The following is a 21,417-nucleotide window of genomic DNA, read 5'->3' as shown; positions in this document are numbered from 1 at the left end:
CTTGCCCATGCCTATGTCCTGAATGGTACTACCTAGGTTTTCTCACACCAGTTAGAATGGCAATCATTAAAAAGTTAGGAAACAACAGGTGCTGGAGAGGATGTGGAGAAATAGGAACACTTTTACGCTGTTGGTGGGATTGTAAACTAGTTCAACCATTGTGGAAAACAGTATGGCGATACCTCAAGGATCTAGAACTAGATATACCATATGACCCAGCCATCCCATTACTGGGTATATACCCAAAGGATTATAAATCATGCTGCTATAAAGACACATGCACACGTATGTTTATTGTGGCACTATTCACAATAGCAAAGACTTGGAATCAACCCAAATGTCCATCAATGACAGACTGGATTAAGAAAATGTGGCACATATACACCATGGAATACTATGCAGCCATAAAAAAGGATGAGTTTGTGTCCTTTGTAGGGACATGGATGCAGCTGGAAACCATCATTCGTAGCAAACTATCACAAGAACAGAAAACCAAACACCGCATGCTCTCACTCATAGGTGGGAATTGAACAATGAGATCACTTGGACTCGGGAAGGGGAACATCACACACCGGGGCCTATTATGGGAAGGGGGGAGGGAGGAGGGATGGCATTAGCAGTTATACCTGATGTAAATGACGATTTGATGGGTGCTGACGAGTTGATGGGTGCAGCACACCAACATGGCACAAGTATACATATGTAACAAACCTGCACATTGTGCACATGTACCCTAGAACTTAAAAGTATAATACAAAATAAATAAAATAAAATAAAATAAAAAGAAAAGAAATGAGACACAGAGACAAAGTATAGAGAAAGAAAAAGTGGGCCCAGGGGACCGGCACTCAGCATACAGAGGACCCTCGCCGGTACCGGTCTCTGAGTTCCCTCAGTATTTATTGATCATTATCTTTACCATCTTAGAAAAGGGAAGTGACAGGATAATAGGATCATGGTAGGGAGAAGGTCAGCAGTAAGACATATGAATAAAGATCTCTGTGACATGAATAAGTTTAAGGAAAAGTGCTGTGCCTTGATATGCATATGCAAACATCTCTATAAACCTTTCTAGTGCATAAAGAGCAGCATTGCCGCTAGCACGTCCCACCTTCAGCCCTAAGGCGGTTTTCTCCTTTCTCAGTAAACAGAACATACAATCGGTTTTACACCGAGATGTTCCATTGCCCAGGGGTGGTCAGGAGACAGATGCTTTTCTCTATCTCAACTGCCAAGAGGCCTTCTTTCCTCTTATACTAGTCCTCCTCAGCACAGACCCTTCATGGGTGTCAGGCTGGGGTATGATCAGGTCTTTCCTTTCCCACGAGGCCATATTTCAGACCATCACATGGGGAGAAACCTTGGACAACACCTAGCTTTCCTAGGCAGAGGTCCCTGCGACCTTTGGCAGTGTGCGTGTTCCTGGGTACTTGAGATTAAGAGAATGGTGATGACTTTTCACAAGCATACTGTCTTCAGGCACTTGTTTAACAAAGCACACCCTGCACAGCCCAAAATCCGTTAAACCTTGAGTCACCACAGCACATGTCTCTTGCAAGGACAGGGTTGGGGGTAGGGTCACAGATTAACAGCATCTCAAATACAGAACAAAATGGAGCCTCTTATGTCTACTTCTTTCTATATAGACACAGTAACAGGCTGATCTCTCTTTCTTTTCCCCACATATATAAAAGCTGAAATATAATTTTGGCCACAATCAAGCTAAATAATATGTTTATTAGCTCAGATTTTTTGTGTGTGTTTAGAATACATCAAGTCTACTCCCTTAGAGATTTTCAAGTCCATGGTTATTAACCATGGTCCCCGTGTGGCATCATCAGTGTCTTGGCCTTTTTTCCCCGGCTAACTGAAACTTTGTATCCTTTCACCTGCTGACCAGTGCTCCCCACCGCAGCCCTCCACACACCTCTGCCTCCCTGCCCGCAGCCGCTGGTAGCCACCTTTCCACTCTCTGCTTCTGTGGGTTCTACTTTTTTAGATTCCACATATAAGTGAGATTGTGTGTTGCCGTTTGCCTTTTTTGTGCGTGGCTTATTTCACATAACATTTTCCAGGTTCACCCATGTTGTCACTGTTATGCCCAGACTGTTTGTTCCCCAAAGAAGACCACCAGAGTCCAGAGTCAAAGCCAAGCGGCAAGGATCTTTACTACAAGTTCGAACTTGGTCCCTCCTTTACACAGTATGCAAGAGGGCCCCGAACAATGCGAGCGTTTGCTTTTTATAGCCCGAAAGTTGTAGGGGAACAAAGAAATTCCTGCGCTTTCAGTAACCTTGAACGGCTGTCTCCTTATCGGAGACTTTCCAGGTGGTGTTTGTACTGGCCCTATAGCTCAGGGAGTTTGAGAGATATATGGTGGTGGGATGGGAGGATGGGATGTGTTTGTGCTAGGCTCAGGGAGTTTTGAGCCCGGGGCTGAGGAATGTGCCCAGCTCCTTTCATTCCCCCCTTCTTTTCAGGTATCTTTAGAGCCAATCTTGGGTCTTATAAGTCTGATTCTGTTTCAGCGTTTACAGGTTGGTATTGGGCTCTGAGGACCATGAGTTGTACGGTGTCAAATCTCTCCCTAATAAATTGTAAAATTCTGTTAACAACACAAGGTCCTACGGTAAGCAGAAATAGTAGACTTAGCAGGGGTCCAAGGAAGGGGGCTAACAGAGAAAACATAGAGGAATTCCACCATTGGTCTGCAGCTGAAGCAAACTGCCGTGTTTTTACTTCAGTGCTTAACTTGCGTAACTGTTGGACCCGGTCCTCTACAAGTCCTGATTCATTTATGTAGAAACAACAGTCTTCTTTTAGAAATATACATGTACCACCTTTTTCTGCAGTGAGTAGGTCTAGGGCCCTCCGGTTTTGCAAGGTTACCTGAGCTAGGGACGTGAGTTGCCGCTGAAGGGAGGCAAGGGACTCAGCCGACTCCTCCATAGCAACGGCAAATTGTTGGTATAACCTGTTACTTTCTATGAGGGTGTGACCTAAGGCTCCCCCCGCCAGTCCGGCCGCAATGAAGGATGCGGTGAGGGAGATTCCTGCAATGAGGGGGAGAAATATGGCTCGTGCAGGTCTTGGTCTAGGGTCTGGGTGAATAACAGCACTAGTCCAGTTACCGGTATACCCTAAGAACTCGCCAGCAGTTAGTAGAGTCAACCGGGGAACTAATGTGACAGGGAGACATAGTAGGTTATTAACAGAAGGACTAGGTAGGTTCTTAGATAAGGTTCCATTACACCAGAAGAATATGCCTGATGGAGCCCTTAAGGTAATATTAGGGGGCGTTGCAGTGATGCTGCAGAGGCTGGAATTGGTTCCTGAGAAACAGTAGGGAAACTTCTCCTGACTAGGGTTTAGGTATAGGGGCACGTTCAGGATAGGAGCATACGAGTGGTTTCGGAGGTTGTTAGCTTGGGCAAAGGTAGAGGGTCCCCATGGCAGAGGGACAGCGGTTAGCGGTGGACGCCCTAGAGTGGCGCACAGGAAGCAGCCAGACAGGCTATGAAGTCCCGTAAGGTTAGCAAGTTCCAGTCCTTCTTGTAATAACTTTAACCAGGAGAAAGGACGTAAGTCTTGTGTTAGTCTGTTTTCCTGTCGTTGGATATTCCCGTGGACCAGGGGCAGTACTTGCACTAGGCCTCGCCACAGATAGAGGTGACTGCTAGGCCATGTGGAGGAGGGGGAGTAGTATACAGCCCCATGTTGAGGTGTGGTCCAGCGGGAGTTCCAGGGGTCTCTAACTATCCATGTATATGGAAAGTCTTTATCCCGTCTACGATAGAAGGGCCATTTAGGGTCTAACTGTTTTCTCTCTCCCCAATAACGGGGCCTGTGGATGTTACAATAGTTATAAGGACAGCCAGCATTTTGGTGCCACCAATAGTGTTTACAATTGTATTTAGTCTGATCAAACTCAAAGCATATTATTGGTGTCATAGGTTTGGCTATTTGAAAACCGGTAAAATTTAGTAGAATTGGGCTGTTGCACCCTGAGGAAGGGCAATCAGCACTGGCCAATAATTTTCCGGGCTTATGAGGTTGCCCAGGGTGGGCTCGGTTTTCATAAAGCCAGAATCTCCAGACAAAGGGATTATGAGCTGGTTTTGTGATTTCTCCAGCGGCCACTAGGGCGACTAACATTAGGGTTAGACTACCTAACTGCATGTTTGCAGTGAGCTATGTTGTCGGCGCAGGGTGAGTTTTAAGGGGTTGTTTCTAGCTCTGTCCACAGTCCATGTGTCCGGTGCTTCAGCCGCCGCCGTGATTGGTCCCAGAAGATCAGAGGTTGGGTCCACTGGCTTGACGTGGGTGTAGTGGATCCACGATGCGATGCCTTCTACCTTCAGGGCGGTGGGTGTGGTTAGGAGTACCTGGAGTGGTCCTTTCCACCTGGGTTCTAGGGTCTCTTGTCGGTGTCGCTTGACCAGGACCCAGTCTCCCGGCTGGTACGGATGGGGTGTCGGCGGGGGACCGGTCTCATATAGTTTTTTCAGCTTGGGCCAGATTTCTTGATGAATTTTCTGCAAGGCTTGTAGGGAAAACAAGAGTTCAGAGACATTTTCTGTTTCGGACTTGAGCAGATCATCTTTTAGGCCGGGAACTAAGGGTGGGGGTCTGCCATACATAATTTCATAAGGAGTAAGGCCCAGTCTGTAAGGGGTGTTACGGGCCCGGAACAGAGCGTAGGGGAGAAGGACCACCCAATTAGCGCCAGTCTCCATAGTCAATTTAGTTAAGGTCTCTTTTAAGGTCCGATTCATTCTCTCTACCTGTCCTGAACTCTGGGGCCTGTAAGCGCAATGTAGTTTCTAATTTGCCCCAAGGATGGAAGCCAAATCCTGACTTACCTTAGCGACGAAGGCCGGCCCATTATCTGACCCTATCTGGACGGGGAAGCCATACCTGGGGAGGATATCTTCCAGGATTTTCTTTGCTACAACCTGAGCAGTCTCTTTCTTGGTGGGGAATGCTTCAGTCCACCCTGAAAAAGTGTCTACAAAGACAAGTAAGTACCGATACCCGTATTTTCCTGGCTTTATCTCAGTAAAATCTACTTCTCAGTAGATACCGGGCCTGGTTCCCCTGAGCCTTGTTCCCGTTGCAGCCTGGGATTGGGGGTAGGCGTTGTTAAGCTGGCAGACTTTGCAACTTGTCACGATGTTGCTGGCCATCTCGGCTGTATGTCTGAATTTGAGCTTAGAGCGTCTGATCAGGTCTATCATCCGCCGAGCACCCAGGTGGGTGGTTCGGTGGATGTGTTCTAACACTTGTTGTCCTAATTTTTCTGGTAGGATGGTTTGGTCATTAGTATCAGTCCACCACCTATTCTGGATCTGTTTCAGGGGAAGCTTGTCAATCCACTGGAGATCTTGTTCTGAATAATCAGGGAAATATGGCAAGTCCCGGGGGCCCGGGTCAGGGAGCTGGAGTGCAAGGAGTTGGCTGGGAGCCTTCGCCACCTTTCTTGTAGTTTGGTCCGCTAGAAAGTTGCCTTGAGCAGTTGGAGTAGTTAGTTTCTGATGCCCTGGGCAATGCACAATGGCTAACTTTTCTGGCCTCCATAGGGCTGTTAGCAGGGCTAGGATTTCTTGCTTGTTTTTTATTTCTTTTCTTTTAGCCGTCAGTAACCCCCGCTCCCTGTAAATGGCCCCATGTATATGTGCTGTTGCAAAAGTATATCGGCTGTCTGTATATACCGTCAGCTTTTTCCCCGCCCCTAAGGTAAGAGCTTGGGTGAGCGCTATTAATTCGGCCTTCTGGGCCGATGTCCCCGGGGGCAGGGGTTCCGCCCAGATTACCTTAGTCTCTGAAGTCACTGCCGCTCCAGCGTACCTCTGGCCCTGATGCATGAAGCTGCTCCCATCAGTGAACCAGACGAGGTCGGCGTCAGGAAGTGGGCGATCCTGCAGGTCTTCTCGAACTCCGTGCACCTGAGCTAGTATCTTGGTGCAGTCATGGAGTGGGGCGTCCAGGTCCGGGTTGGGCAGTAGCGAGGCAGTCTCTTACCCAGTGGCCAGCCTCCTTGCAGTAGGCACATTGGTCTTTTTTTTTTTTTTTCAGATTATCATGCCTGGGGGGGGGCCGCCTAGGTTGGGTGTACTCTGGCTGTAGATGTTCTTTCTGTACTACTGCTGCCAGGACCTTGGTCATTTTTTTAGTGGCCTTAAATTGCCTTTTTTCTGGAGTATCTCTGTTATTATAAACCTGCTGGGCTATCTGAAGGAGGTTTTGAATCCGCTTTTCTTTCAAGTCTTTTAGTTTTTGGAGTTTTTTTAATATCTGGGGCTGCCTGATTTATGAAAGACATTACAACAGCTGTCTGACTTTCTGGAGCCTCTGGATCTATGGGGGTGTACTGTCTAAAAGTTTCTATTAATTTTTTAAGTAGGTGGCTGGGCTCTCTGTCTTTTCTTGCCGAATAGAATATATTTTAGCCAAATTAGTGGGCTTGCAAGCAGCTGCCCAGAGACCTGCCATTAGAGTCTGGCGATAAAGGTGTAGCCGTCCCCTACCTTCTGCCGTGTTGTAGTCCTACGCCGGCCTGGTCAGAGGAAAGGTCACGTTTATGAGGTCAGGGTTAGCAGTCGGTTGACTGTCGTCCCCCGGGACCAGCTTTCCAGCTTTTACCTGTATTCCCTCTCGCTCCTCCATGGTAAACAAGATTCGGAGGAGCTGCTGACAATCATCTCAAATGGGCTGGTGGGTGAACATGACACTATCCAGTAAAGCCAGTAAATCTTTGGGGTTGTCTGAAAACCGAGCACTCTGAGCCTTTTAGTTATACAGATCACTGGTGGAGAATGGCCAGTACTGGAGCTTGGGGATTTCTGTGTCATCTGGGGGTTTTATTTCCCGAAGGGGTAAAGCCACCGTGGAGTCAGGCGGCTGGGGGGGGGGGGGCCTAGTCCGCGAAGTGCGCCCTCGCGTCCGCCCCCCCAGCCTTTTAAAGTTACTTTCCCTTTCAGCGAGCCGGCCTCCCCTCCGCCTGCTCCGTCCCTTTATCTCTCTCTCTAATTTTTCCGTTTCTGTCTAAATTTTTGATTGACATACTTACAGGGTCTTTTCTTTAAGTTTCTATCTCATTCGCGCGCGCTTTCTCTCTCTGTCTCTCTGTCATCTCGTGTCCTTTCTCCTTTATACTTAGTCTCTTTCTCTGACTCTCCACATCTGCCGTTTTCTCCCCTTTCTCTTTCCGATTTCCCTTCTCACTTTCTCCCTTTCCCATCTCTATGGTCTCTCTCTCACTTATTTTTTTTTTTTTCCAGTCTCACTTTCTGTGTCTCTTTTTGTAAAGGAATGTGGGTTAGAATCCCAATAGAGGAAATCTGATCTGACTTATTACTGATAGCTAGCTGGGAGTGCGGCGCCGGAAGCCGGGGAGCCCCGGGACCGGGGCCGGAAGTGTGGCACCGGAAGCCGGGAGCCCGGGGACCGGGGCCGGAAGTGTGGCGCCGGAAGCCGGGAGCCCGGGGACCGGGCCGGGAGCGTGGCGCCGGAAGCCGGGAGCCCGGGGACCGGGCCGGAAGTGTGGCGCCGGAAGCCGGGAGCCCGGGGACCGGGCCGGGAGCGCGCCGGAAGCCGGGAACCCGGGGACCGGGGCCGGAAGTGTGGCACCGGAAGCCGGGAGCCCGGGGACCGGGCCGGGAGCACGCCGGAAGCCGGGAACCCGGGGGACCGGGGCCGGGAGCGCGCGCTGGAAGCCGGGAGCCCGGGGACCGGGGCCGCGAGCGCGCGCCGGAAGCCGGGAGCCCGGGGACCGGGGCCGCGAGCGCGCGCCGGAAGCCGGGAGCCCGGGGACCGGGCCGCGAGCGCGCGCCGGAAGCCGGGAGCCCGGGGACCGGGGCCGCGAGCGCGCGCCGGAAGCCGGGAGCCCGGGGACCGGGGCAATTCAGACAGCAGGCGCGCACCCGGGGACCGGGGCAATTCAGACGGCAGGCGCGCACCCGGGGACCGGGGCAATTCAGACGGCAGGCGCGCACCCGGGGACCGGGGCAATTCAGACGGCAGGCGCGCACCCGGGGACCGGGGCAATTCAGACGGCAGGCGCGCACCCGGGGACCGGGGCAATTCAGACGGCAGGCGCGCACCCGGGGACCGGGGCAATTCAGACGGCAGGCGCGCACCCGGGGACCGGGGCAATTCAGACGGCAGGCGCGCACCCGGGGACCGGGGCAATTCAGACGGCAGGCGCGCACCCGGGGACCGGGGCAATTCAGACGGCAGGCGCGCACCCGGGGACCGGGGCAATTCAGACTGTTGCCCGGATCGCGAACCCGCTCCGGCAACTCAGATCGCAATTTAAATCAGAAGAGAGCCAGGGGACGTCTCCCACCGGTCTCCACTGGCTGTCCTATAGCGCGTCCGCCAGGACTGTGCCAGCCTCAGTTTCAGACCTCGCGAGTCAGAGATTCAGATTCAGAACAGACACACAGACACAGACAGACAAACGGAGACGAGCCAGCTCACCTATCAGTAGATCGATCCTAGCAGATCCGTTGACCAGGGGTCTGGTGGGCTTGGGGAATCCCGGACGAGCCCCCAGATGTTATGCCCAGACTGTTTGTTCCCCAAAGAAGACCACCAGAGTCCAGAGTCAAAGCCAAGCGGCAAGGATCTTTACTACAAGTTCGAACTTGGTCCCTCCTTTACACAGTATGCAAGAGGGCCCCGAACAATGCGAGCGTTTGCTTTTTATAGCCCGAAAGTTGTAGGGGAACAAAGAAATTCCTGCGCTTTCAGTAACCTTGAACGGCTGTCTCCTTATCGGAGACTTTCCAGGTGGTGTTTGTACTGGCCCTATAGCTCAGGGAGTTTGAGAGATATATGGTGGTGGGATGGGAGGATGGGATGTGTTTGTGCTAGGCTCAGGGAGTTTTGAGCCCGGGGCTGAGGAATGTGCCCAGCTCCTTTCAGTCACAAATAATAGATTTCCTTATTTTTTAAGGCTGAATTAAAACCTTTGTGTCTATATTCCACATTTTCTTGATTCATCTGTGGATGGACACTTACGGTGATTCCATGTCTTGCCTATGGTGAATAGTGCTGCCATCAACATGGGAGTGCAGGCACCTCTTCAGCATATTGATTTCATTTCCTTTATCTGTATAGACGCACCATGATATGGGCGGGTCATATGGTAATTTTATTTTTAAGTTTTAAGAAACTTCCATTCTGTTTTCCCTAATGGCTGTGATACTTTACATTCCCATCAACAGGATACTAGAATCCCCTTTGTCCACATCCTCACAACACTGTCATCTTCCTCCTTTTTTATAGAGGCCATTCTAACCAGTGTCATGTGATACTTCCTCTTTTTCTTTCTTTTTTTTTTTTTTTTTGAGACAGAGTCTCACTCTGTTGCCCAGGCTGGAGTGTAGTGGCGTGATCTTGGCTCACCACAACCTCTGCCTCCCAGGTTCAAGTGATTCTCCTGCCTCAGCCTCCTGAGTAGCTGAGACTACAGGCACGTGCCACCATGCCTGGCTAATTTTGGTATTTTTAGTAGAGACAGTGTTTCACTACGATGACCAAGCTGATCTCAAACTCCTGACCTCATGATCTGCCTGCCTTGGCCTCCCAAAGTACTGGGATTATAGGCGTGAGCCAGTGATATTTCATTGTGGTTTTAATTTGCATTTCTCCGATGATTACTGATGTTGAGCACCTTTTCACATACCTGTCAGCCATTCATACATCCTCTTTTGAGAAATATACTTGACTTTGAAATATACTACAAAGCTATAGTAACCAACACAGATGAGTATTGGCGTAAAAACAGACACATAGATTAATGGAACAGAACGCAGAGCCCAGAAATTAATCCATGCATTTAAGGTCAATTGATTTTTGACAAAGATGCCAAGAATATACACAGGGAAAAGGACAGGCTCTTCAACACACGGTGTTGAGAAAACTGGGTATCCATAGGCAAAGAATAAAATTAGACCCTTATTGCACTAGACTGTTCTTGCATTGCTATAAAGAAATATCTGAGGCTGGGAATTTGAGAAATAGATTGAGAAATAGATAATCCAGGTCCTTTGCCCATTTTTTAGTCCAGTTACTTGTTTTCTTGCTATTGAATTGAGTGCCTTATATATTTTGTATATTAAACCCTTATCAGTTATAGATTTGCAGGTATTTAGCCCCCATTTCTCTTCACTCTGTGGATTGCTTTCTTGGTTGCCCAGAAGATTTTTTTTGTTTGATGTGTTCTATTTGTCTATCATTGCTTTTGTCGCCTATGGTTTTGTGTTAATATCAAAAAAAAAAAAAAATTTGCAAAGACCAGTGTTGTGGATTCTTTCCTCCGTGTTTTCTTCCATGATTTTTACAGTTTCAGGTTTCACATTTAAGTCTTTAATTCATTTTGAGTTGATTTTTCTATATGGTGGGAAGTAAGTGATATCTTAAAAATTTTTAATATGGTTTGGATGTGTGTCCGCTCCAAATCTCAGGTTGGAACGTGACCACCAGTGTTGGAGGTGGGACCTGGTGGAAGGTAATGGATCATGGGGGCAGATCCCTCATGAATGGCTGAGAGTGTCCCCTTAGTAGAAAATAAGCCATCTGAGTTCACATGAGATCTGTTGTTCAAAAGAATGTGGCACTTTCCCCCTCTCTTTCTCATGCCCACTCTCATCATCTGGTACACCAGCTCCCCCTTTGCCTTCCCCCATGATTGTAAGCTTCCTCAGGTCTCACCAGAAGCTGATTAGATGCCAGCGCCATGCTTCCTTTATAGCCTGCAGGACCGTAGCCAATTAAACCGCTTTTCTTTATGAATTTCCCAGAAATTCCCAGTCTTAGATATTTCTTTATAGCAATGCAAGAACGGTCTAGTGCAATAAGGGTCTAATTTTATTCTTTGCCCATGGATCTCCAGTTTTCTCAACACCATGTGTCGAAGAGCCCGTCCTTTCCCCCCTGTATGTTCTTGGCATCTTTGTCAAAAATCAATTGACCTTAAATGCATGGATTAATTTCTGGGCTCTGCGTTCTGTTCCATTAGTCTCTGTCTGTTTTTATGTCAATACCCATCTGTGTTGGTTACTATAACTTTGTAGTATATTTCAAAGTCAAGTAGTGTGATGCCCCTCAGCTTTGTTCATTGTTGCTCAAAATTGCTTTGGCTAATTCAGGATTATTTTGTGATTCTCTAACAATTTTGGGATTGTTTTTTCTAGTTCTTTGAAAACTGTCTTTGGAATTTTAATCGGAATTGTATTAAATCTGTAGATTTTGGGGAATGTATGGACATTTTAACAATATTAATTCTTCCAGTCAATGAATACTGGATTTCTTCACATTTTTTGTGTCTTCTTCAATTTCTTTATTTGTATTTTTCGTGTTTAATTTTTGTGAATACATTGTAGGTGTATATATTTATTGGGTGTATTAGTCTGTTCTCATGCTGCTTTGAAGAAATACCTGAGACTGGGTAATTTACAAATAATACAATCATGGTGGAAGGCACCTCTTCACAGGGTGGAAGAAGAGAGAATGAGTGCAAGCAGGGGAAATACCAGACACTTATAAAACCATCAAATCCCATGAGACTAACTCATTATCACGAGAACAGCATGAGGGAAACTGCCCCCATGATTCAATTACCTCCACTTGGTCCTGCCCTTCACATTTAGGGATTATGGGGATTACAGTTCAAGGTGAGATTTGGGTGGGAACACAGAGCCAACCCATATCATGGGATATATGCTTTGATACAAGTATGCAATGTGTAATAATCACATCGTAGAGGATGAGGTATCCATCTCCTCAAGCATTTATCCTTTCTGTTACAAGCAATCCAATTTGTATTAGTCCATTGTCACATTGCTATAAAGAACTATCTGAGACTGGGTAGTTCATGAAGAAAAGAAGTTTAATTGACTCACAGTTCTGCAGGTTGTACAGGAAGCATGGCTGGGAGGCCTCAGGAAACTTTACAATCATGGTGGGAAGTGAAGGGGAAGCAAGCACGTCTTACCATGGCAGAGCAGGAGGGAGGGAGGGAGGGAGAGAGAGAGAGAGAGAGAACGAGAGAGAGAGGGCGGGGGGAGAGAGAGAGAGAAAGGGGAGGTGCTACACACTTTCAAACAACCAGATGTCATGAGAACTCTATCACGAGACAGCACTGGGGGAATGATGCTAAACCATTAGAAACACCTTCATGATCCAGTCACCTCCCACCAAGCCCCTCCTGCAATAATTTATGATAATTTACATTTCCATCAACAGGATACAAGAGTTCCCCTTTGTCCACATCCTCACTAACACTTTTCAATTTGGGGGACTGTCAATCATGGGTATTAAAATTAGACATGAGATTTGGGTGGGGACGTAGAGGCAAACCATACCATTTTGTCCTGGCCTCTCTCAAATCTCATGTCCTTCTTACATTTCAAAATACAATAATCCCTTCTCAGCAATCTCCCAAAGTCTTAACTCACTCCATCTTTAACCCAAAAGTCCAACATCTCATCTAAGACAAGGCAAGTTCCTTCCACCTATGAGCTTATAAAATAAAAAACAAATTAGTTACTTCCAAGATATAATGGGGTATACAGGCATTGGGTAAATGCTCTCATACCAAATGGGAGAAATTGGCCAAAACAAAGGGGCTACTGGACCTATGCAAGTCCCAAATCCAGCAAGGCAGTTATTAAATCTCAAAGCTCCAAAATATTCTTTTTTGACTCCATGTCTCATGCTGATGCAAGAGCTGGGCTCCCAAGGCCTTGAGTAGCTCCAACCTTGTGGATCTACAAGGTACAGCCCCTGTGACTGTTTTCACAAGCTGGCGTGGAGTGCCTATGGCTTTTCCAGCTGCATGATGCAAGCTCTCAGTGGATCTACCATTCTAGGGTCTGGAGGATAGTGGCCCTATTCTTAGAGCTCCACTGAGCAGTGTCTCAGTGGGAACTCTGTGTGGGGGCTCCAACCCCACATTTCCCCTCTGCACTGCCTTAGTAGAGGTTCTCCATCAGGTCTCTGCTCCTGCAGCAGACTTCTGCCTAGACATCCAGGTGTTTCCATACATCCTCTGAAATCTAGACAGAGGCTCCCAACCCTCAACTCTTGCCTTCTGCACACCCACAGGGCCTCACTGATTAAAACTCGCAAAGGTTTGGGGCTTGCATCTTCTGAAGCAATGGCCTGAGATGTACCTTGGCCCCTTTTAGCCATGGCTGGAGCTGGAGTCACTGGGATGCAGAACACAATGTTCTGAGGCTGCACAGATCAGCGAGGTCCTGGGCCTGGCCCACAAAACCATTTTTCCTTCCTAGGTCTCCAGGCCTATGATGGGAGGGACTGCCACGAGGGTCTCTGAAATGCCCTGAAGGCATTGTCCCCATTGTCTTGGTGATATGGTTTGGCTGTGTCCCCACCCAAATCTCATCTTGAACTGTAGCTTCCATAATCCCCATGTATCATGGCAAGGACTCAGTGGAAGGTAATTGAATCATGGAGGCAGTTACCTCCATGCTGTTCTTGTGATAGTGAGTGAGTTCTCACAAGATCTAGTGGTTTTATAAGGGGCTCCCCACCCCCACCCTTCACTGTGCACTTCTCCTTGCTGCAGCTGTGTGAAGAAGGATGTATTTGTTTCCCCTTCTGCCATGATTGTAAGTTTCTTGAGGCCTCCCCAGCCCTGCAGAACTGTGGGTCAGTTAAACCTCTTTTCTCTAAAAATCACCCAGTCTCAGGTATGTCCTTATAGCAGCATAAGAAAGGATGAATGCACTTGACTATTAACATTTGGCTGCCCTTTACTTATGCAAATTTCTGCAGCCTTGAATTCCTCCCTGGAAAATGGTTTTTTCTTTTCTACCGCATGGTCGAGCTGCAAGTTTTCCAAGCTTTCATACTCTCCTTCTCTTTTAAATATAAGTTCCAGTTTCAGATAATCTCTTTCTTCATGCATATGAGAATACGCTTTTAGAAACAGCTGGGTATCCTCTTGAATGCATTGCTGCTTAGACATTTCTTCTGCCAGATACCCTAAATTATTCCTCTCAAGTTCAAAGTTCCACAGATCTCTAGAGCAGGGGCATAATGCCACCAGTCTCTTTGCTAAAGCATAGCAAGAGTGACCTTTATGCCAGTTCCCAATAAGTTCCTCATCTCCATCTAAGACCTCATCTGCCTGACCATCTCTGTCCATATCACTATCAGCATTTTGGTCAAAACCATTCAACAAGTCTCTAGGAAGTTCCAAACTTTCTCTCATCTTCCTGTATTCTTCTGATTCCTCCAAACTGTTCCAACCTCTGCCTATTACCCAGTTCCAAAGTCATTTCCACCTTTTCAGTTATCTTTATAGCAATGCCCCATTTCTCTGGTACCAATTTTCTGTGTTAGTCTATTCTCACACTGCTATAAGGAATTATCTGAGACTGGGTAATTTATAAAGAAAAGAGGTTTGGTTGACTCACAGTTCTGCAGGCTGTACAGGGAGCATAGCTGGGAGACCTCAGGAAACTTACATTCATGGCAGATGATGAAGGGAAAGCAGGCACATCTCACCATGACAGAGCAGGAGAGAGGGAGAGTGAAGGGGGAGGTGCTACATACTTTCAAACAACCAAATCTCATGAGAACTCTATCACGAAACAGCACAAGGTGGATGGTGCTAAACCATTAGAAACCACCCCTCCGTGATCCAAGCACCTCCCACCAGGACCCTTCTCCAACACGTGGGAATTACAGTTTGACATGAGATTTGGATGGAGACACACAGCCAAACCATCTCACAATTATACTCTTTTAGTGGTTTTTAAATGTACAATTAAATTGTCATTGACTATAATCACCCTGTTGTGCTATCAAATAGTAGGTCTTATTCATTCTTTCTATATTTTAACCATTCTTACCTCACCGCCATGCCCTCACTACCATTCCCATCCTCTGGTAACCATCTTACTCTCTATCTCCATGAGTTCAATTGTTTCCATTTTTAGATCCCACAAATAAGTCAGAACATGCAATGCTTGTCTTTCTGTGCCTGGCTTATTTCAATTAATGTAATAATCTGCAGTTCCAGCCATGTTGGTGCAAATGACAGGATCAAATTCTTTTTCATGGCTGAATAGTACTCCATTGTGTATATTTCCCACATTTTCTTTGTCCTTTTATCTGTTGATTCACACTTAGGTTGCTTCCAAATCTTGGCTATTGTGAACAGTGCTGCAATAAACATGCAAGTGCAGATCCCATATACCGATTTCCTTTCTTTTGGGTATATACCTAGCAATGAGATTGCTGGATCATATGGTAGCTCTATTTTTAGTTTTTTGAGGAATCACCACACTGTTTTCTATAGTGATTGCACTAATGTACATTCCCACTGACAGTGTAGAAGGGCTCCCTTTTCTCCACATCCTTGTTAACATTTGTTATTGCCTGTCTTTTGAATATAAGCCATTTTAACTGGGGTGAGATAATATCTCATTGTAGTTTTTATTTGCATTTCTCTGATGATAATGATGTTGAGCAGCTTTTCATATGCCTGTTTGCTGTTTGTATGTCTTCTTTTGAGAAATGTCTATTCGAATATTTTGCCCATTTTTAAATTGGATTATTAGATTTTTTTTCCTATAGAGTTGTTTGAACTCCTTATATATTCTGAATATTACTCCCTTGTCATATGAGTAGCTTGCAAATATTTTCTCCCATTCTGTGGGTTGTCACTTCACCTTGGCAATTGTTTCCTTTGCTGTGTAGAAGTTTCTTAACTTGATGTAATCCTATTTATCCATTTTTATTTTGGTCCCATGTGTTTGTGGGGTATTACTCAGGAAATCTTTGCCCAGATCAATGACCTGGAAAGTTTCCCCAATGTTTTCTTGTAGTAGTTTCACAGTATGAAGTTTTATATTTATGACTTTAATCCATTTTGATTTGATTTTTGTATATGGTGAGAAACAGGGGTCTAATTTCATTCTTCTGCATATGGATATCCAGTTTTCTCGGCACCATTTATTGAAGAGACTGTCTTTTCCTTGGCACCTTTGTCAAAAATGAGTTCACTGTTGTGTATGGATTTTTTTCTTAGCTCTCTATTCTATCCCATTGATCTATGTGTCTGTTTTAATGCCAGTACCCTGCTGTTTTGCTTACTATACTTCTGCAGCATAATTTAAAGTCAAGTAATGTGATTTCTCTAGTTTTGTTCCTTTACTTAGGGTAACTTTGGCTATTCTGGGTCTTTTGTGGTTCCATATAGATTTTAGGATTGTTTTTTCTATTTCTGTAAGGCATGTCATTGGTATTTTGAGAAGGACTGCATTGAATCTGTAGATTGCTTTGGGTAGTATGGACTTTTTAACAATATCAATCCTTCCAATCAACGAACCTGGAATATCTTCCCATTCTTTGGTGCCCTCTTCAATTTCTTTCATCACTGTTTAATAGTTTTACTTATAGAGATCTTTCATTTCTTTAGTTAATCTCAGGTATTTAATTTTATTTGTGGTTATTGTAAATGGACTTACTTTTTATTTCTTTTTCAAATTGTTCACTGTTGGCATATGGAAATGCTACTGATTTTTGTAAGCTGATTTTGTATTCTGCAACTTTACTGAATTTGTTTATAAGTTCTAATAGTTTTTTTTGTGGAGTCTTTATGTTCTTCCAAATATAAGATTATATAATCTGCAAACAAGGATAATTTCACTGCTTTCTTTCTAATGTGGATGCTGTTTATATCTTTATCTTGTCTGATTGCTCTAGCTAGGACTTCCAGTACTATGCTGAATAACAGCAGTGATAGTGGGCATCCTTGTCATTCTTTAGATCTTGGAGGACAGGCTTTCAGTTTTCACCCATTCAGTATGATACTAGCTGTGGGTCTGTAATAGATGACTTTTATTATGTCAAAATATACTTCTTCTACACCCAGTTTTTTGAGTGTTTTTTTTTTTATCATGAAGGGATGTTAAATTTTATTAAATGTTTTTCAGCATCAATGGAAATGATCATACAGTTTTTGTCCTTCATTCTGTTGATAGGATATATCACACTGATTGATTTGCATTTATTGAACCATCCTTGCATCCCAGAGATAAATCTCACTTGGTCATGATGAATGGTCTTTTTAATGTATTGTTGAATTCAATTTGATAGTATTTTGTTGAGGATTTTTGCATCAATATTTATCAGAGATATTGGCCTTTAATTTTTTTATGTGTCCTTGTCTGGTTTTGGTATCTGGGTAATACTGGTCTTGCACAATGAGTTCGGAAGTATGCCTTCCTCCTTTGTTTTTTGGAATAGTTTCAGTAGGATTGGTATTAGCTTTTCTTTAAATGCTTGGTAGAATTCAGTGGTGAAGCCATTGAGTCCAGGGCTTCTCTTTACTTGGAGACATTTTATTATGGAGTAAATCTCATTACTTGCTATTTGTCTGTTCAGGTTTTTTTATTTTTTCAAGGTTCAATCTTGGTAGGTTTTTATGTCTTGAAATGTGTCCATTTTTTTCTAGATTTTCCAATTTATTGGCATGCAGTTGCTCATAGTAGCCACTAATTATCCTTTGAATTTCTGCATCAGTTGTAATATCTCTTTTATCATTTCTGATTTTATTTATTTGAATCTTCTCTCTTTTTTCTTAGTTGGGCTAAAGTTTTGTCAATTTTGTTTATCTTTTCAGAAAAAAACCCAATTTTTTGTTTCATTGATCTTTTGTATCATTTTCTTCATTTCAATTTCATTTATTTCTGTTCCTTAGGTTTTATTTGAAGTTTTTCTTCCTTTTTGAGATAGGCACTTACAGCTATAAAGTTCCCTCTTAATACTGCTTTTGCTGTATCCCATAAATTTTGGGGTTTTTTTTTTCCTGTTATCATTTGTTTCAAGAAATGTTTCAATTTTCTTCTTAATTTTTTCATTGACCCACTGGTCATTCAGGAGGATATTGTTTAACTTCCATATACTTTTATAGTTTCCAAAATTCTTCTTGTTATTGATTTCTAGTTTTATTTCATGTGGCCATAGAAGATGCTCAAGATTATTTCTATTTTTCTGAATGTTTTAAGATTTGTTTTGTGACTTAACCTATGGTCCATCCTTGAGAATGATCCACATGCTGAGGAAAAGAATGTGTATTCTGTAGCTGTTGGATAAAATATTCTGCAAATATCTATTAGGTCCATTTGGTGTATAGTGCAGATTAAGTCTGATGTTCCTTTGTTGATTTTCTGTCTGGAAGATCTGTCTGATAGTCAAAATGAGGTATTGAGGTCTCCATTTACTATTGTATTGGGGGTCTCTCTCTCTCACCACATTTGGGAATCTGCTAAGCTTCACCTGAAGCCAGCAAGTCTCAGATTCTCACCTAAAGCCCTTGTTGAAGAACCTGGGTATGGCTGCTTGTTATTTAAGTTCCAAGATCTCTTCAGTTAGCAGGTGATGAATCCTGCCAGACTTGGTTCTTTCCTTCAAGGCAGCAGGTTGCCTTCTGGCCCAAGGTGTGTCTGGTAATGTCATCTGAGAGCTAGGGCCCGGAAAGGGGACCTCAGGACTCTGACCAGTGCCCACTCCTGCTGTGGCTGAAACTGTTATCCAAGATGTAAGACAATGTCCTCCCCACTCTTTTCTCTCCTCTCCTGAAGTAGAAGGAAGAGGTATCCTTTTGAGCTGCAAGCTGTGCAGTCTCTGGTTAGGGGAGGGGTGTAATGCCAGCACTCCCTTATCTGCCCCAGTTATTGCCTAAGTATCTCACGTGCCCACCAGTCCACTGGCTCTGGGCCCAGTTCAACAGCAGGAGTTGCAGTTCTTGTGGCCTAGACTGCCTTTCAAGTTTATTTAAAGGTGCTTTAAAGGGGATCTCCGAAGTCCTGAGGTCCCCTTTATTTAGAGGTGCTCTAAATAAACTTGAAACTCTAGTCTGTGGTAACGAGGCTTGAGGCAACTCCAGTTTGTACCACTGGGATCAGCAATTTTCCTCTGGCTAGGGCTGGGTTTTTTGTTTCATTTTGTTTTGTTTTTGTTTGTTTGGTTGTTTTGTTACTAACCCTCAGAACCTGTGAACTAGGGCTGGTTTAATGCTCCCTCCATGGGCAGGCGTCTGCTGAGTTTGGTCTGGTTTTGCTTTCTGCTCTAGTAGGGTAGCACTGAGTTGAATGCCTCACAATTGCTGCACTCTCCCTCCCCCTGTGCACTGAAATGCACTCCACATCACACCACTGCTATCAGGGGGACAATTGGCTCAGCTTTCTATTCCACCATCTTGCTTCACCTCCTCTCCCCAATTGCTTTTAATAAGGTTTTATAGTTTTCAGTGCATCGGTATTTCACCTCCTTGGTTAAATTTATTCCTAAGTTTTAAAAATTTTGTAGCTATTATTAATGGGATTTTTTCCTTCTTTTTTTTTTTTTAAGAGATGGGATCTTGCTCTGTCACCCAGGCTGTAGTGCAGTGGCACGATTACAGCTCATTACAGCCTTGAACTCCTGGGCTCAAATGATCCTTCCACCTCAGCCCCACCCCCTAACTCCCTGAGTAACTGGTATTACAGGCATGAGTCACTGTGCCCGGGAAAATTGGTTTTTTTTCCATTTCTTTTTTTTTTTTTTTTTTTTTTGGTGGGGGGGATAGTTTGTTACTAGTATGCAGAAGTGCTATGAATTTTTGTCTGTTGACTTTTTTAATCCTGCAACTTTATTGAATTTATTTTAGTTCTATCAGTTTTTGGGGGGTTTTTTTTGGTTTTTTTTTTTTTTTTTTTTTTGGTTGCTGTCTTTAGGGTTTCTATTATAAGATTATTGCCATCTGCAAATGAGGACAATTTAATTTCTTCCCTTTTAATTTACGTGCTTTTTACTTCTTTCTCTTACCTAATTGCTCTATGTAGTACTTCCAGCACTGTGTTGAATAGAAATGGCAAGAATGGACATTCTTGTCTTATTCTTCATCTTCCAGGAAAAGCCTTCAAATTTTCACCATTGAGTATGATATTAGCTGAGGGATTTCTATATATGGCCTTTATTGTGTTGAGGTACATTCCTTCTATACCTAATTTGCTGGGAGTTTCTATCGTGAAAGGATGTTGAATTTTATCAAGTGTTTTTCTGCATCTATTGAGATGATCCTAAGGCCATTCATTTTCTTAATGTAGTGAATCACATTTGTTGATTTGCACATGTTGAACAATTCTTGCATCACTGAAATAAATCTCAGTTAATCATAGTGAATGATCCCTTTAATATGCAGTTGAACTCAATTTGCTAGCATTTTGTTGAGGAATTTTGCATCTATGTCCATCGGGGACATTGGCTTGAAATTTTATTTTCTTTGATGTCTTTGTTGAACTTTGGTAGTAAGGTAATGCTGGCCTTGTAAATGAGTTTGGAAATATTATCTCCTCTTCAATTTTTTGAAGAGTTTGAGAAGTTTGTTGTTGTTGTTGTTTTTAAGGTCTGGTAGAATTTAGCAATGAAGCCATCAGGTTCTGAGCTTTTCTTTAATGGGAAATTTTTAATCACCAATTAAATCTCCTTACTTGTTACTGGTCTGTTCAGATTTTGTATTTCTTGATAATGAAGCCTTGGTAGGTTGTATGCGTCTAAGAATTTATCCATTTCTTCTATAATGTGTTGTCAATCAATAATTCATAGTAGAATCTGATAATCCTTTGCATTTCTGTGGTTTCAGTTACAATGTCTTTTCTTTCATTTCTGATTTTACTTCTGAGCCTTTACTTCTGATTTTACCCTCAGTTTTCTTTTTTTCTTATTTGATGTAGCTAAAGGATTGTTGATTTTGTTTATCTTTTCAAACAACCAACTCTTAGTTTTGATGATTTTTTGTATTGCTTTTGGAATCTTTATTTTGTTTACTTCTGCTCTGATCTTTTCTATTTCCTTCCTTCTGCTAACGTTGTTGTTTTTTTGTTGTTGTTGTTGTTGTTGTTGTTTTTTTTTAAATCTGGTTCCTTTGGGTGTAATGTTACATTGTTTATTTGATATTTCTCTCCTTTTTTCGTGCAGGCATTTGTTGCTATAAACATTCCTCTTAGAACTGCTTTTGCTGCATCACATACATTTTGCTATATTGCGTTTCCATTTTCATTTGTCTCAATATATTTTAAATTTTTTATTTAAATTTCTTTGACCCATTGGTTGTTCATGTTGTTTAATTTTTATATATTTGTGAATTTTCTGTAATTCCTACTGTTATTGATTTCTTAGTTTTATATCATTGTTGCCAGAAAAGATACTCGATATGATTTTAATCATCCTAAATTTAAGACTTGTTCATTCATCTAACATATTACCTACATAGGATGATGATCTGTGTGCACTTGAGAAGAAGGGGTACTGTGCTACTGTTGGATGGAGTGTTTTGTAGATGTCTGTTAGATTCAGTTGGTCTAAAATGTATTCAATTCTGATTTCTCCTTA

This window comes from Macaca nemestrina, chromosome 8 (assembly GCF_043159975.1).
Source record: "Macaca nemestrina isolate mMacNem1 chromosome 8, mMacNem.hap1, whole genome shotgun sequence".
Lineage (NCBI taxonomy): Eukaryota > Metazoa > Chordata > Mammalia > Primates > Cercopithecidae > Macaca > Macaca nemestrina.
The sequence above is the reverse complement of the archived record's forward strand: the minus strand, read 5'-3'. Positions refer to the sequence as shown.